Consider the following 12239-nt stretch of genomic DNA (forward strand, 5'->3'; position numbering starts at 1 on the left):
ACACAGGACCACCCCAAAAGCAGAGCCTATGTCTGAGAGCATTGTTCAAACACTTCTGGACCCCCGTCAGGCTCGGTGCCACGACCACTGCCCTGGGCAGCTGTCCCAGTGCCCGAGCGCCCTCTCAGGGCAGCACCTGAGGCGCACGGGGCTCGGCGGGGCGGCCCGGGAGGGGAGGAGGACGGCGGGGCGAAGCGGCCGCTCCCTCAGAGCCGCCTCCCCGCCGCCTCGCCCGCACGTCGGGGCTTTTTCGTGTCGGGGCTTTTTCGTGTCGCGCCCTCGGGCTCTCGCCGCGGGCGACATGCCGCTCCCCAGCGCGGACAGCTTGCGCGCGGGGCCTGCCCGCGGCGGCGGCGGGAGGGAAACCCCAACCGCAAAGCCCTCCCGGCAGGGAGAGCTCGGGGTGAGGGCCGGTCCGGCACCGACAGTAAAGACACGCCGGAGGAAACGCTCTGCTTTTAGCCGTGAGCACCGCGGCCAGGTTGAAAAGGCGTCACGCTGGAGCTCCGAGTTGGGCGGCGTTCCGAGGCCGTTGTGGCAGTTGTGGAGACGGCCTCGGCTGAGGTGGCGGCTGCTGTCGCTGCTGTCCCCTCTGTCCCCGCTGTTGCCGCTGTTCCCGGCGCCTGGAGACCCCCGGCAGCCCCCTGTGACAGGACCTGTGGCCCCGGGGAGCAGGTCCTGTGGCCCCCTGTGCCCGCCGCCTCGTCGGCCATCCCGGCAGCAATCCTGCCAGCACAGAATAGCTCACCGGCTTTACGTGCGTTTCAGGGTAAAGTGACGATTAACTTCTATTTCCTGGCTTGGGTGCTGCTTTATTCTTTAACGGAGCTTCAGGTTTAAAGGTTAAACTCAGTTCTGTCAAGGTTAAACTCAGTTTCGTGAATGGCATCTTGGACAAAATCTTAAGCTGTGATTGACTCTCTGCTTAACAGAGGCCAAACGTGTACCTACTGAGAAGCAGGTCATAGGTGATAAGCCCTCACAAATTAACTTGCTATCACAAAGTGACGCCCAGAAAAAGTGTATTCAAAAGCTAGGCTCATTACAGAATCACAACCAAGCCATCATGACTGGTGCAGTAGACAGTGAGGTAGAGGGTGAGCCCTGGAAAGACAGAAGTAAAGTAGCAGCGAAATGCAGGTACCTTTGTGCACACGAAGCAGAAAAGCGCAGGCAGTAAAGTAATAGTGCTCCATTACTAGCGTGAGCAACAATTATATATAAATCGCAACCATTATCTATTAGATAATAGGTAATAATTAATAGATAATTGCAAAGCTCCAAAAATGCAATAAATAACTGATTCCCCTCAGAGAATGTCATTTGCATTTTTATATTAAAAAGACTCCAGAGTTGTAATGGATTAAAATCCTACGAAAGTGAAAGAAATGGCATCAGCCACTAGTTCTGCAGAAGCTAAAAGTAATACTGATAGAGTTTTGATGGAAATTTTTCCTTTGTGTGTTTAGTTTGGGGATTCCTTTTAAATCATTCATACCAGCAAGTTAGTTCTTCAAGGCCGTTTCTTTGAGATTAAGTGACAGGACTTCTACTACTCTTTTCTTCTTGGAATGCTTCTTGGTATTCTTACGTCAGCCAGAACATTTGTCTCTGTCGCAGATGAGAACAATGACCATAGTTAACAAGCCCAAATCTTCAAAGTCTAAAAAGCCATCTTCAAGGCGGTCTGGCAAATCCAAGAAACCGAGTACTAAAAAACTGATGTCACGCACCGCAAACTGGGGCCGGATACCACCTGCAGAAGATTCAAGCCAAGTCTCTGTGGCCCAAGGATGTGGAGGTGCTATTTATTGTAGATCCTCTGAAAAATCTAAGCCTTTTGCCCAAAGAGATCTAAGTAAGTGTGCGCTTTATCCTGCCTCCGTTTTCTTCAAAACAAAAGTAGAAAGTGGTAGTTCTTGCTTGTTGCACTGATAGAGAACAGGACTACTGTGAATAAAGACTTCCAAAGCGATTCTCCTAAGGCAACTGAAGTGACTGACGTTACAGAAATTAATTTTGATATATTTACAGTCGACAGAGAAATGTGGGGAGCATTTTGTAATGCACTGATTCATCCATATCTTTTCTGTTTTGCAAAGAAAAGTGTTTGATTGTTGCTATTCACAGGTTCCATTATTCACAGGTTTTTGAATGTTAAGATTGCTCAGGAAAAGATCTGATATTTGTAGGGGTACCGTCATTCCTAGTTATTTGTTTTTACATTGTCCTTGCATTTATTACCATATAATTTCAAGTCTAAGTTTGTGGTTGAAGTTATAATAAGGAAAAAAGCATATAATAAGGAAGAAATTAAAATGGTTGACTAAACTTTTTTTTCCCAAAACGTTGTGTTGACCAGCCAATTTGAAGATGGCGGTATTAAAGGTGTCTGCAATAAGTTTTTCTGTTTTGGATTGTAGCTAGTTCCTCTAGGTGCTCCCGCAGAATAGTATTTTTACTATGCCTATATATACTTTATATATTCACTATACCTATATATACTTAATACCTTTCTTAGAAACAAACAAACAAAATCTCTTTTTAAATATAACTTTCTTGCAGTTGTTAATGATGGAATTGCTCCGCCACAAAGGATTCTTTTTCCACCTGAGAAGATACGTATGGATTGGCAAGAAACACAAAGTGTTGGAGTTGGCCTGTACAATCTTGGCAACACGTGTTTTCTTAATGCTACTCTACAGTGTTTGACCTACACCCCCCCACTTGCCAATTACATGCTTTCTCTTGAGCACAGCCAGTCATGTGAGTACTTTCTAACAGTATTTTAAATCTGTTGGATAGCTGTGAAGGTGAAAGAACAGCAGTGATTCTGTGAGACAAACTTACTTGTCTGATTTTACCTGTAGACGCTGGCTTTGAGCATTGTATTAGCAGTGGGCTCGGAATAGCATATGGAGTGCGTTTAATGCACCATGTGTTTTTTTTGTTTGTTTGTTTGTTTGTTTTTTTAAAAGGATCTTTTCTTGCTTCATGGGAATAATGAAGTGCATTGGACAGTAATGCATTTAATGAACATTTGGCATTTGGGCTATTTGGGCTTCCTGCTGCTAGAAAGGCAATAAAATTTAGGATGTTGGCATCATAGGTCTTTAGTCTGCACAGCCGAGGTTCCATAATGCACTACAATAAATGGTCTGTTCGTTGTTGAACCAATTAAAAAAAAAAAAAAAAAAAAAAACCTAGAAAGCAATATGAGCTGTTATGAACACGACTAGATTTTTTTGTGGGACTGTATTAAAATCTAGACTGATTTTGTCCTAAATAAAATGTTGTACTATAAAGTAAATGTTGTACTAAACCTGTATGCTTTTTAGGCTGGTATCTTTGTATCGATACCTAGAAATTTAACTGTTTTCTTCCTGTATATAGAAATCGTTTCAGTTGAGAATCCTGTTGAAAAAAGGAGGGCAGAAGTACTATTACATACATTACTGTAATTTTTCCTTTCTCCCAAAGGACTCGTAGCTCTGTATCATGAAGCTCACCTGACAGCACTGTGCTGAAAATAACCCACGTTCTCTTAATGCTGTATCATCAAGGTCAAATATTCTTTCCTCATACATTTTGCAACCTGTGGAGTTCACATTCCTGTCAGCCTTTACAAACGTGACTTTGCAGTAGTCTTTTAGATTTCTCATCACAAAATGCACTTGAATACAGGCTTAATGGATATTTTTATTCTATAAAGTTGTGTGAAATGAAATGTTAGGAGACTGTTGGGACAAGGAGAGTGGATATTGTATCTATAGTTTAAATGTTACTTATATGTTTGTTTGTAGTTATGTCTGTTTCGCTAGACTGGGATGCTTTCTTCTTTCACTCTTCAGGTCGTGAACAAGATTTTTGCATGATGTGCACGATGGAGACTCACATTAACCAGGCCCTGCGTTGCACTGTTGATGCCATCGAGCCTACGCGTGTTATCAATAATCTCAGTCGTAAGTGGCTTCAGATGTGTTTCTTTTTCAGCATCTTGTAATCTTCAAATAATTATTTGATGTGTATAAATGGTTTTAACACTGTAAAGAAGAGAGATTTTAGAAACAGGAGAATTACTTCATTTTTAAATGAGGTGAATACTATCATCTTCTTATTTAGGAATAGGACAACATTTCCGTTTTGGCAGTCAAGAAGACGCACACGAGTTCTTGCGCTATACTGTTGATGCTATGCAGGAAGCGTGCTTGAATGGAAGCACCAAGTAAGCATAAACAAATTCACTTTTATACGTTCTCTAGCACCTTTTAGGCCTTTATTTACTATCAAAACTGAAAGTCTAGGTCATCCTTGGTTTTCATAAAACTCTTTGAAGAGTTAACTGTGTGCCTTAAATCTTCTGAGGTCTGATTATAATTTATTTCCAGATTGGACAGATCTTCTCAAGCTACCACCATCATTCATCAAATATTTGGAGGATTTCTAAGATCAAGAGGTACTTTTAAAAATATTCCTGTCCTTAGAACTGATCTGTGTCTTTTGTCGGTAGTAAAGCAGTCTGTAGTTTGTCTGAAGTAGTATCTATCGACAACTTGAATGTGGACAGTTAGTCTCCTTCACGTGTTGTTAAGCATTTATATTTTGCTTCCAGTGAAGTGCTTGAATTGCAAAGCAGTTTCGGATACGTATGAGGCATTTCTTGATATCACTTTGGATGTAAAGGTAGGAGGTTTTGTAAATATAATTCATGATGTTTAAGTACATGTATAACTTTCTAAATTAAACTTGTTTAACTTAAAAAACCAAACCACGTACAATGTTAAAATATAAGAGCTTGGTGGTGGTTAGAAAGTGGATTGGACTTTGTCCTTCTGTGGAACCCCTGTAGTCTCCACGTCTGCATTGGGTTTAAGGGGAAAGAATTTTATTGCTGCGCAAAGTATAATACTGTCACACTTCTTTGTTGTTCTACCTCAATATACGTCTAATTGTTAGACTGTTGGATTTGTTGCCAGTATTGATGACAAAGCACACTATAGATGCTGTCTGCGTTACTGGAAAATGATTTGTTTCAAAGTAGAATGACTTCCAGGTGAGGTAAACGCTGAGCATGCTCTTTCTGCCTCCTTCTTGACAGTGCTCATAGTAGATCGCTTAAGTATGTGTTAGTCAGGTTCTCTTATAAACTCCTAGTGCGTCTCTGGAATTTTGAATTTACAGTGACTTTACGCTCTTCTCTCTCACTCCTCTAGGCGGTTTCATCTGTTACCAGAGCTCTAGAACTATTTGTGAAACCTGAAGAGCTGGATGGAGAGAATTGCTACAAATGTAGCGAGTGAGATTATTAACTAATTATGTCTTAATGCTAGATATTAGTTTTATGTATTGCATGACTTAGAGCGTAAGTTATCCTTTAACTTCATTTAGAAATAAGGAGACGCAGCATTGTTGTTGTTGTTGTTGCTTCATTTTCTAGTAGTGGTGAGCTGGAGCAAGGAGCTATGGAGAATGATTTGGAGTGGAAGGCAGCAGCAGGTTCCTACAGGTCCTAGCGTTCACTGTGAAACAAAGTTAGATTGAGTGTCAGGGAATGTGAGCTGGCTCTGTGGTAATGAATGTTAGCAGCCTGTGCTGGCTCACTAAACAGCGTCTTGCACAGCTCTTGAACTGTGAAACCTGTCGATGTGGACTAATGTCCGAAATGAGCTCCCTTAAGCCTAACCCGTGCACAGGGAAACCCTGTTGAGTTCAGGCGCTCTCTGTGCTGATCAATATGTAAGATGTTTCTACGTATGTGAGAAACAATTGAATATTTGCATAAGATGGTTTGGCAAAACAAGCTGTTAGTCAAACATCCCCTCAGAAAAGCACAGAGTGCCCGGCTCAGTTCTGTAGAATTCATGCCTGACCCCTCTAAATGAAAAATGCAGTATCCACTTCTTGTTGTTGGATACTAAGGAAATTAGGGTGTCGAATCAAGAGCGTCCAATAGGTTATTAAAGCAATTTAATCCCAGGTTCGTCTTGGCCTGCGGATCCTAGAAAGCAACATGCAGCGTATTCAGGATTCTCATAAGTGATGTCTGAGGAAGAGAAAGAACTGTAATAGCACCTCACATCTGAATTGCATGGTCCTTCCTTAATGTGCTCTTTGAGGTGTGATCGGTTCAGTCACACTTAAAGCCAGAATTTTCCGTCTTTTTGTGAGTTTAAAAGGAAAGGCCTTGCACATGTACAGTACTTTTTCCATTGCTGATAACTGTTATTAGTCTTATATATAACTCATTTTTACTATTTTTTGTTTATATTTTATAACTCCCTGGTAATACGCTTTCGTGAGAGATTCCTGTTCCCGCTATGCTCTGAGTTGTTGGTAAAACTTACCTTCTTCTCTGTATTAACAAACGTGACATGCAGTGCATGGGTTTATGAAAAGAAAAAACCAAACATATGATGCAAGTAAATATCATTCAAATAGCATAAGCATGCATGAGACATTAAAACGAGTTTGTTTTGGGGGCAAAAAAGATGATGCTTTCAAACACTTGTCTCTGCTTGTTTTTAAGGTGTAAAAAGATGGTTCCTGCATCCAAGAGATTTACCATACACCGTTCTTCCAACGTTCTCACAATATCACTGAAAAGATTTGCAGATTTCACAGGTGGAAAGATCAACAAGGTATATTTCCCGCTGTAATGCAACTCTGTCATCATGTAATGGGACATCCCCCAAAGCTGAAAGTTGTTAATATTTTCAGACAATAATTGTAGACTAACGACTACGGCTTATTCTTTCTCTTAATATCAGTAAAGTTCCTGCTTGACAAGAAGCATATACTTTCCTCTGAGAAGGCTAATTCATCAGAAAACAGTTGTCTGCAACTTCTAGTATTAAACGTTGCTTATGGGAAGACTTATTTTTAGTGAATCAAGAGATATATTCATATAATTCCAGTCTCTGTTTTTTGGAAGTGTTTTTCTCTGGCTAGTCCGCGAAGTACTCTGATATAATTTTTCTATCTTCTTGGTCTCTCTTTAGGAAGTAAAATATCCTGAGTATTTGGACCTCCGAGCCTACATGTCTCAATCAAGTGGAGAACCACTCATCTATGCCTTATATGCGGTGCTGGTGCATCATGGTATCAACTGTCGCTCAGGACACTATGTATGCTACATAAAGGTAGAAGTCGACATCATTTCTAACAGGGTAAAGGTTGTGCTGGCAAACCAGTTCAAGTGTTACTAGTAGTACTGTTTCTAGGGAAAAAGATTTCATTATATGTTTATTTGACACGTGTGTATTTTATTGCTATCTGTGATTTCATTTGGAAAACATGCAATTCATCTAAAGATATCGTTGTCTTTATTTGCAGGCTGGTAATGGACTTTGGTATCAGATGAATGATGCAAAAGTAGTCCGTACTGACATTAAAAGAGTTCTTGGTCAGCAAGCTTACTTACTTTTTTATATCAGGTAATAACAAGTATTCAAATGTGTTCAGAAGAGATTTACTCTCCTGTTATTGATACTTTTCTTTTTGCAAGTGTTTTTCTTTCTCTCCCAGGAAAAGATGATTATTTCTCTAATTCAGTTCTGTCTAACCTGAAATTCTCTGTCATTTATTATCTTTTGTTGCTTGGCCTTAAACTGCAGCACTTGTGTAAATTGCTGTATATGTGTTATCTGTAGCTGGCTAATTTAGAGAAGGAGAGAAATGAAGGCCATCTGTGGTGTAAGAATGAATTATTGCTCTGAAAGTGATAGTCATAGTAGGAAGACTGTTACCTACTTTTCAGTTTGTAGTCTTGGCTAAGTCTTCTGTAGAGAAGGCTTCCATATCGTATGAACTGTTCCTATAAAATTATAGGATGGGATTTAATCCAAGAGTAGGCCGAAAGAAAAACTAAACTGAGATCACTGCTCTTTTCTGAAGGCGCTATGATTTGACGCTCGGAGAACGTGCTTTTTACTTAGCAGCACCGTCTTATCCCTGTTCATTCCCCCCTGGTCAGCGGGGGGCTAACAGTAAGCAGGCTGGATTTCTGGGACCACGACTTCCTCCTCATATGATTAAGGTAATTTAGGGAAGCGGGAGGGCAGATAATGGCACCAAACGGACAGTGGGTTTGGGGTTTGGTGTGGGGTTTTTTGTTTGGTTTTTGGCATCTTTGTTTTGTTTTCCTTCCCACGCTGCAGCTGTCTTCACAGCCCTCATGCTACAGCCAGAGTCATTCAAACAGTGGTTACTGCTGAATTGCGCAGCCATGCGACTCCATTGTTTATACCTCCTAGACAGCTTTGTAAAGCACAGAGAGCTACGCTCTTTGACAATTTAAGTAGAGTGTACTAATCCTCGAATCATTTAAAAGAGGACTTGTTTTTCCTATCGACGTCACTTTAGCTAAGACAGGGAAACCAAATTGTCTTATTCCTGAGCACCAGAACAATTATTCCAGGCTTTTTGGGGTATGTTTAAAGGGGAAACTAAATATATTTGGGAATAGCTTTAGGCAATGTTAAGTTGTTTGGATGGTTTTCAAAAATGATGTTAATTTGATATCAATATGCAGTAAACCAAAAGCAGGAATTAAATACACTTATGGGACTTGCATTTATCTTTTAAGGGCAGTGTTTTTTGCTTTTTAGGTGTTAAGACCATTTGTAGAAATACTTAGTAGGAGAATGACATGTTTAAAAATGTTAAATGGAGTGTTTGCATTAACCCGTCTTGCAATTTCTTCTTTTTAAATACAGAATTCAAGTCGTTTAAATGGAAATGGATCCATAAAAGAGGATGCAAATACCACTGGTGTCACCCTAAAAAGGCCATCTTCAGCACCACCAATGGCCTGTGTTCAAGAACAGGCGATTACCAGGCCTTCAATTACTGATACGTCAAAAAACCAGAAGATCACCATCAGTATTCACAATAAATTGCCTGCTCGTCAGACTGTGTCACAGCCTGACTGTCTTAGCAGTGCTGTGGAGGATGAAGATCTCTACAAGGCTGTTCCTTCATCCACAATCACAAATTCGGTAAAGCAAATGAAGCAAATACAAATACAAAAAAAAAAAAAAAAGAGTTTCTGCTGAAATTTTTGTGGAGCCAAAGGTGAATGGAAATCCTAAACTCAGCTCTGATAACACAGTCCCTTACGGTGCAGAATCTTCAGGAAAATCTGAGGAGGAGTCAAAGGGCTTATTTAAAAGGAATTGCAATGCAATGTGGAATTTTGGTTGGAAAGGTAGTCCGTACATCACAGAATTCCCATTCTTCCTGTCAGAATGCTGATGAAGGAAGATCCCAGCATGAGCTGCCAAACACTGATTCACTGAATGGTGCTATTAGTTTAGTTCATGAATCTAAAGAAAACGGACTGAAACTTGATGATTCCACTTGCCAAGTTGAACCTGTTAAACCTTGTGAGATGTTCGTTTCTAAAACAAACGGATTGCTTGAAACATAGTAGTTTGCTCCATCGAGAATTTCTCACCCACGATGTATTCGGGAGTGTTTATCATGTTCCTAATTCAGGCGAAATGCTGAGAAAACACAGCACAAATTTGATCGTAACCCTTTGTGATATTATGCCATTAGAATTTGCAGAGCTGAGCTGACATTAGAACTTGTCAGCTTAAGCTGAGCTGAGATAAAAATTCTTAAGTTTCATAAAGTAGATTTTGGGAGGTGAGTTGGCGTTATCTTTGAAGTGTAGATAATGCATACAACACAAAGCGATCTTGCTTAGCATTTAATGTAGAAATTCTGAGAAGACTAGTCCTCAGCACAAATGGTATTTTTTCTGTCTGCTGACTTGTGCGTTTTAGTTGCAGATGCCTGGAGCTATGCCTCCAGTCCCTCGAGAAGTCATCATGGAATCCCTCACGGCCAGCCAGCTGAACAGCTTGTCAGAGGAAAGAAGGTAAAATGAGCACAGTCTGATTAAGACAAGATTTTATGGAAGTTCATTGCGGTTTTATCTGTCTACTAATACTATTTAATGGAAGGATTTAAATCAGTAGAATTCCGTACTGTATGGCCAGTGTTGCGAACAGAACTAATGATCGACACTGTGCATAGCACTCTGATGCAGGCTGGTGCCTCGCGGAGAACTTGTGTTTCTTCATAGAATGTTTTTCCATTTTTCTCCATTATCTGGAGAAACATTGGCTGTTCCCCCGTCGCCCCCACCCCTTTTTTCTCAGAGCAGCAGGTGGAGGGAGACGGAAACGTGTTTTTATTTTGTGCAGTGTCCCGGGACCTCCGAAATCTACTGAGAATGATGAATACCTTGAACAGTACCAATGTGATGACCGTGGAGACAAGGAGAAACCAAGAAGATCAAAAGAACATGAACTGATTTCAGAAGAAAATGTTTTCTACATCAAAGAGTCTTCTGAGACTGGTGAGAAATTGCGGCAAACTTCCCCTCTAAAGTCTGACAGTGAATGTAGTTCTAAAAACCTTTCCTCCTTAGCTGTTACAGATAGATGCCAAGATACAAAGGACGAGACTAAAAAATCTGACAAAGAGCGTTACCAGAGAAAGAGGGAACATTCTCCTACTGAAGAGAAGGAGAGTCAAAAAGATGGTCATTCCAGCAAGAGAAGGTGCTCTCGGAGTGTGGAAGTTGTTAAGCAAAAGCGTCACAAGCAGGAGTATTGGGAGGGAAGCAGGTACAGATCTTCCCATAGTGAAAGGAACAGCCCTGATAATGGCAGAAGACCAGTAAAATATTCAAAGTACAGATCTCGAAGCAGAGGAAGATCAGAACAAGATAGCGCTAGATATTACCATTCCAAAGGGGAAAGAAGTTGGAGCAGAGAAAGATACTATCAAGATGAACCACGGAAATGGGAAAAATGTAGCTATTACAAGGATTACTATTCACCTCATGCAGCAGGAGACAGTAGAGAGAGAAAGTTCTCTCACGGTGATAAAGACTTTGACAAATTGACTCAGACTTACTCCAGCAGGTCACATAAGCGTTATCATTACAAAAGCAGATGGCCTCAAGGTTCCCTCTTGCGAGAGGAAGATGTACATCACTTTAGCACACCCAGAGCAGACTCACATCGTTGCTCAGTAGCTCAGCAACATTCTGGAAAACATTCGCGTGAGAGACATGCACTTCCACCTGTGTCAGCTCATTTGGAGAACTGTCGCCAGAAAAAGGCAAAAGAAGGAAACAGAAAAAGACAATATACTCGTGCAGAAGGTAGTGAAAGTGAAATAGAAAGGCAACGCAGAAAGGTAGAAAAGGAGGTTTTAGGTGGTGAAAACATGAAAAAATATAAGAAGTTCTAGAAGAAAAAGAAGTCTGAAGATAAACAGGGAGAGAAGGATTCCAAGTAAGCAGGGATTCCAGCCTAATCAGCATTTTTTTTCCTAATTCTTTTCTGGGTGCTTCTCATGTTTTGTTTTTTTTTTTTCATAGTTTCTGAGTTATTTAGATAGCATAATCTGGCTGGGGATCATGACTGGGGATCATTAGGTTGATCAGTGAAGACAGGAAAGGTATTGCTGAATTGTGTCAGAGCACTAGCTTTGGACCACGTAGTTCGAATCACATCTGCACACCATTCTGGATTAGGTTAAAATATTTTTTTTTTTTTACTTGCACATATTCCAGAGCTAACCATTGTTAATGATCTGTGTACCAACCAGGACCTATGGTCCTTCAATCTGAGGGCTTAAGTTTGCTGCATCTAAAGGAAGTTACATGTGCACAAAGTACCACAAAATAGCTGACATGCGGCAAATCATCGCCTGTGGTAAAATAAATAAAGTTTCCTGTATGCAACAAGTGCCACATCTTTTTTTCTCTTTTTAACTTGCATGTTTCTTTCAGACTTTATGATTTGTATTTCTCTGCGCTCCACTTTGACAATGCCAATCGCAAGCGTAACAAAAAGAAGAAAAAGGAGAAACATCAGGAAAGTGAAAGGCTTCTTGGAACACTTAGATCCTCGTTTCCAGAAGAAAACCCGGGAGAAGAAGGAAGAATCCCATCCTCCAGATGGCTCTTTATGAGAGCAATGCAGAAGTGAGGGCAGTAAACAACCTCACAAGGAAGGGAAGCCTTCCAGTGCAGGTGAAAGGAAGAAACATCGCATCCAGCGAGTATATTAAAGGTAAGCGGCTGCAGCATGTTTATGGGATTCCTTTTAGATTAATCTAGAGATTATCTAAAACAGTCTTTAAATGCTTGATGACTGAACAGTCTGCTGGATATTAAAATATGTTTTGAAAAATATGTTTCAAATGTTGTTTTTTCA

The 12239-nt window shown here is 40.7% G+C and overlaps 1 pseudogene across 1 annotated transcript; it reads left to right on the top strand.

The window, feature by feature from the left end:
* Positions 1 to 1629: 1629 nt before the first annotated feature.
* On the top strand, positions 1630 to 12011 carry LOC310904794 (ubiquitin carboxyl-terminal hydrolase 42-like; annotated as a pseudogene). The gene is made up of 15 exons: positions 1630 to 1858; positions 2566 to 2766; positions 3852 to 3962; positions 4123 to 4225; positions 4389 to 4456; positions 4613 to 4683; positions 5214 to 5296; positions 6527 to 6638; positions 6999 to 7139; positions 7333 to 7433; positions 7894 to 8035; positions 8715 to 9424; positions 9795 to 9883; positions 10212 to 11312; positions 11813 to 12011. The product of its transcript is annotated as a ubiquitin carboxyl-terminal hydrolase 42-like (transcript).
* Positions 12012 to 12239: the final 228 nt, after the last annotated feature.

The sequence above is a fragment of the Anser anser genome (assembly GCF_964211835.1).
Source record: "Anser anser genome assembly, chromosome: 10".
In the NCBI taxonomy this organism is placed as follows: domain Eukaryota; kingdom Metazoa; phylum Chordata; class Aves; order Anseriformes; family Anatidae; genus Anser; species Anser anser.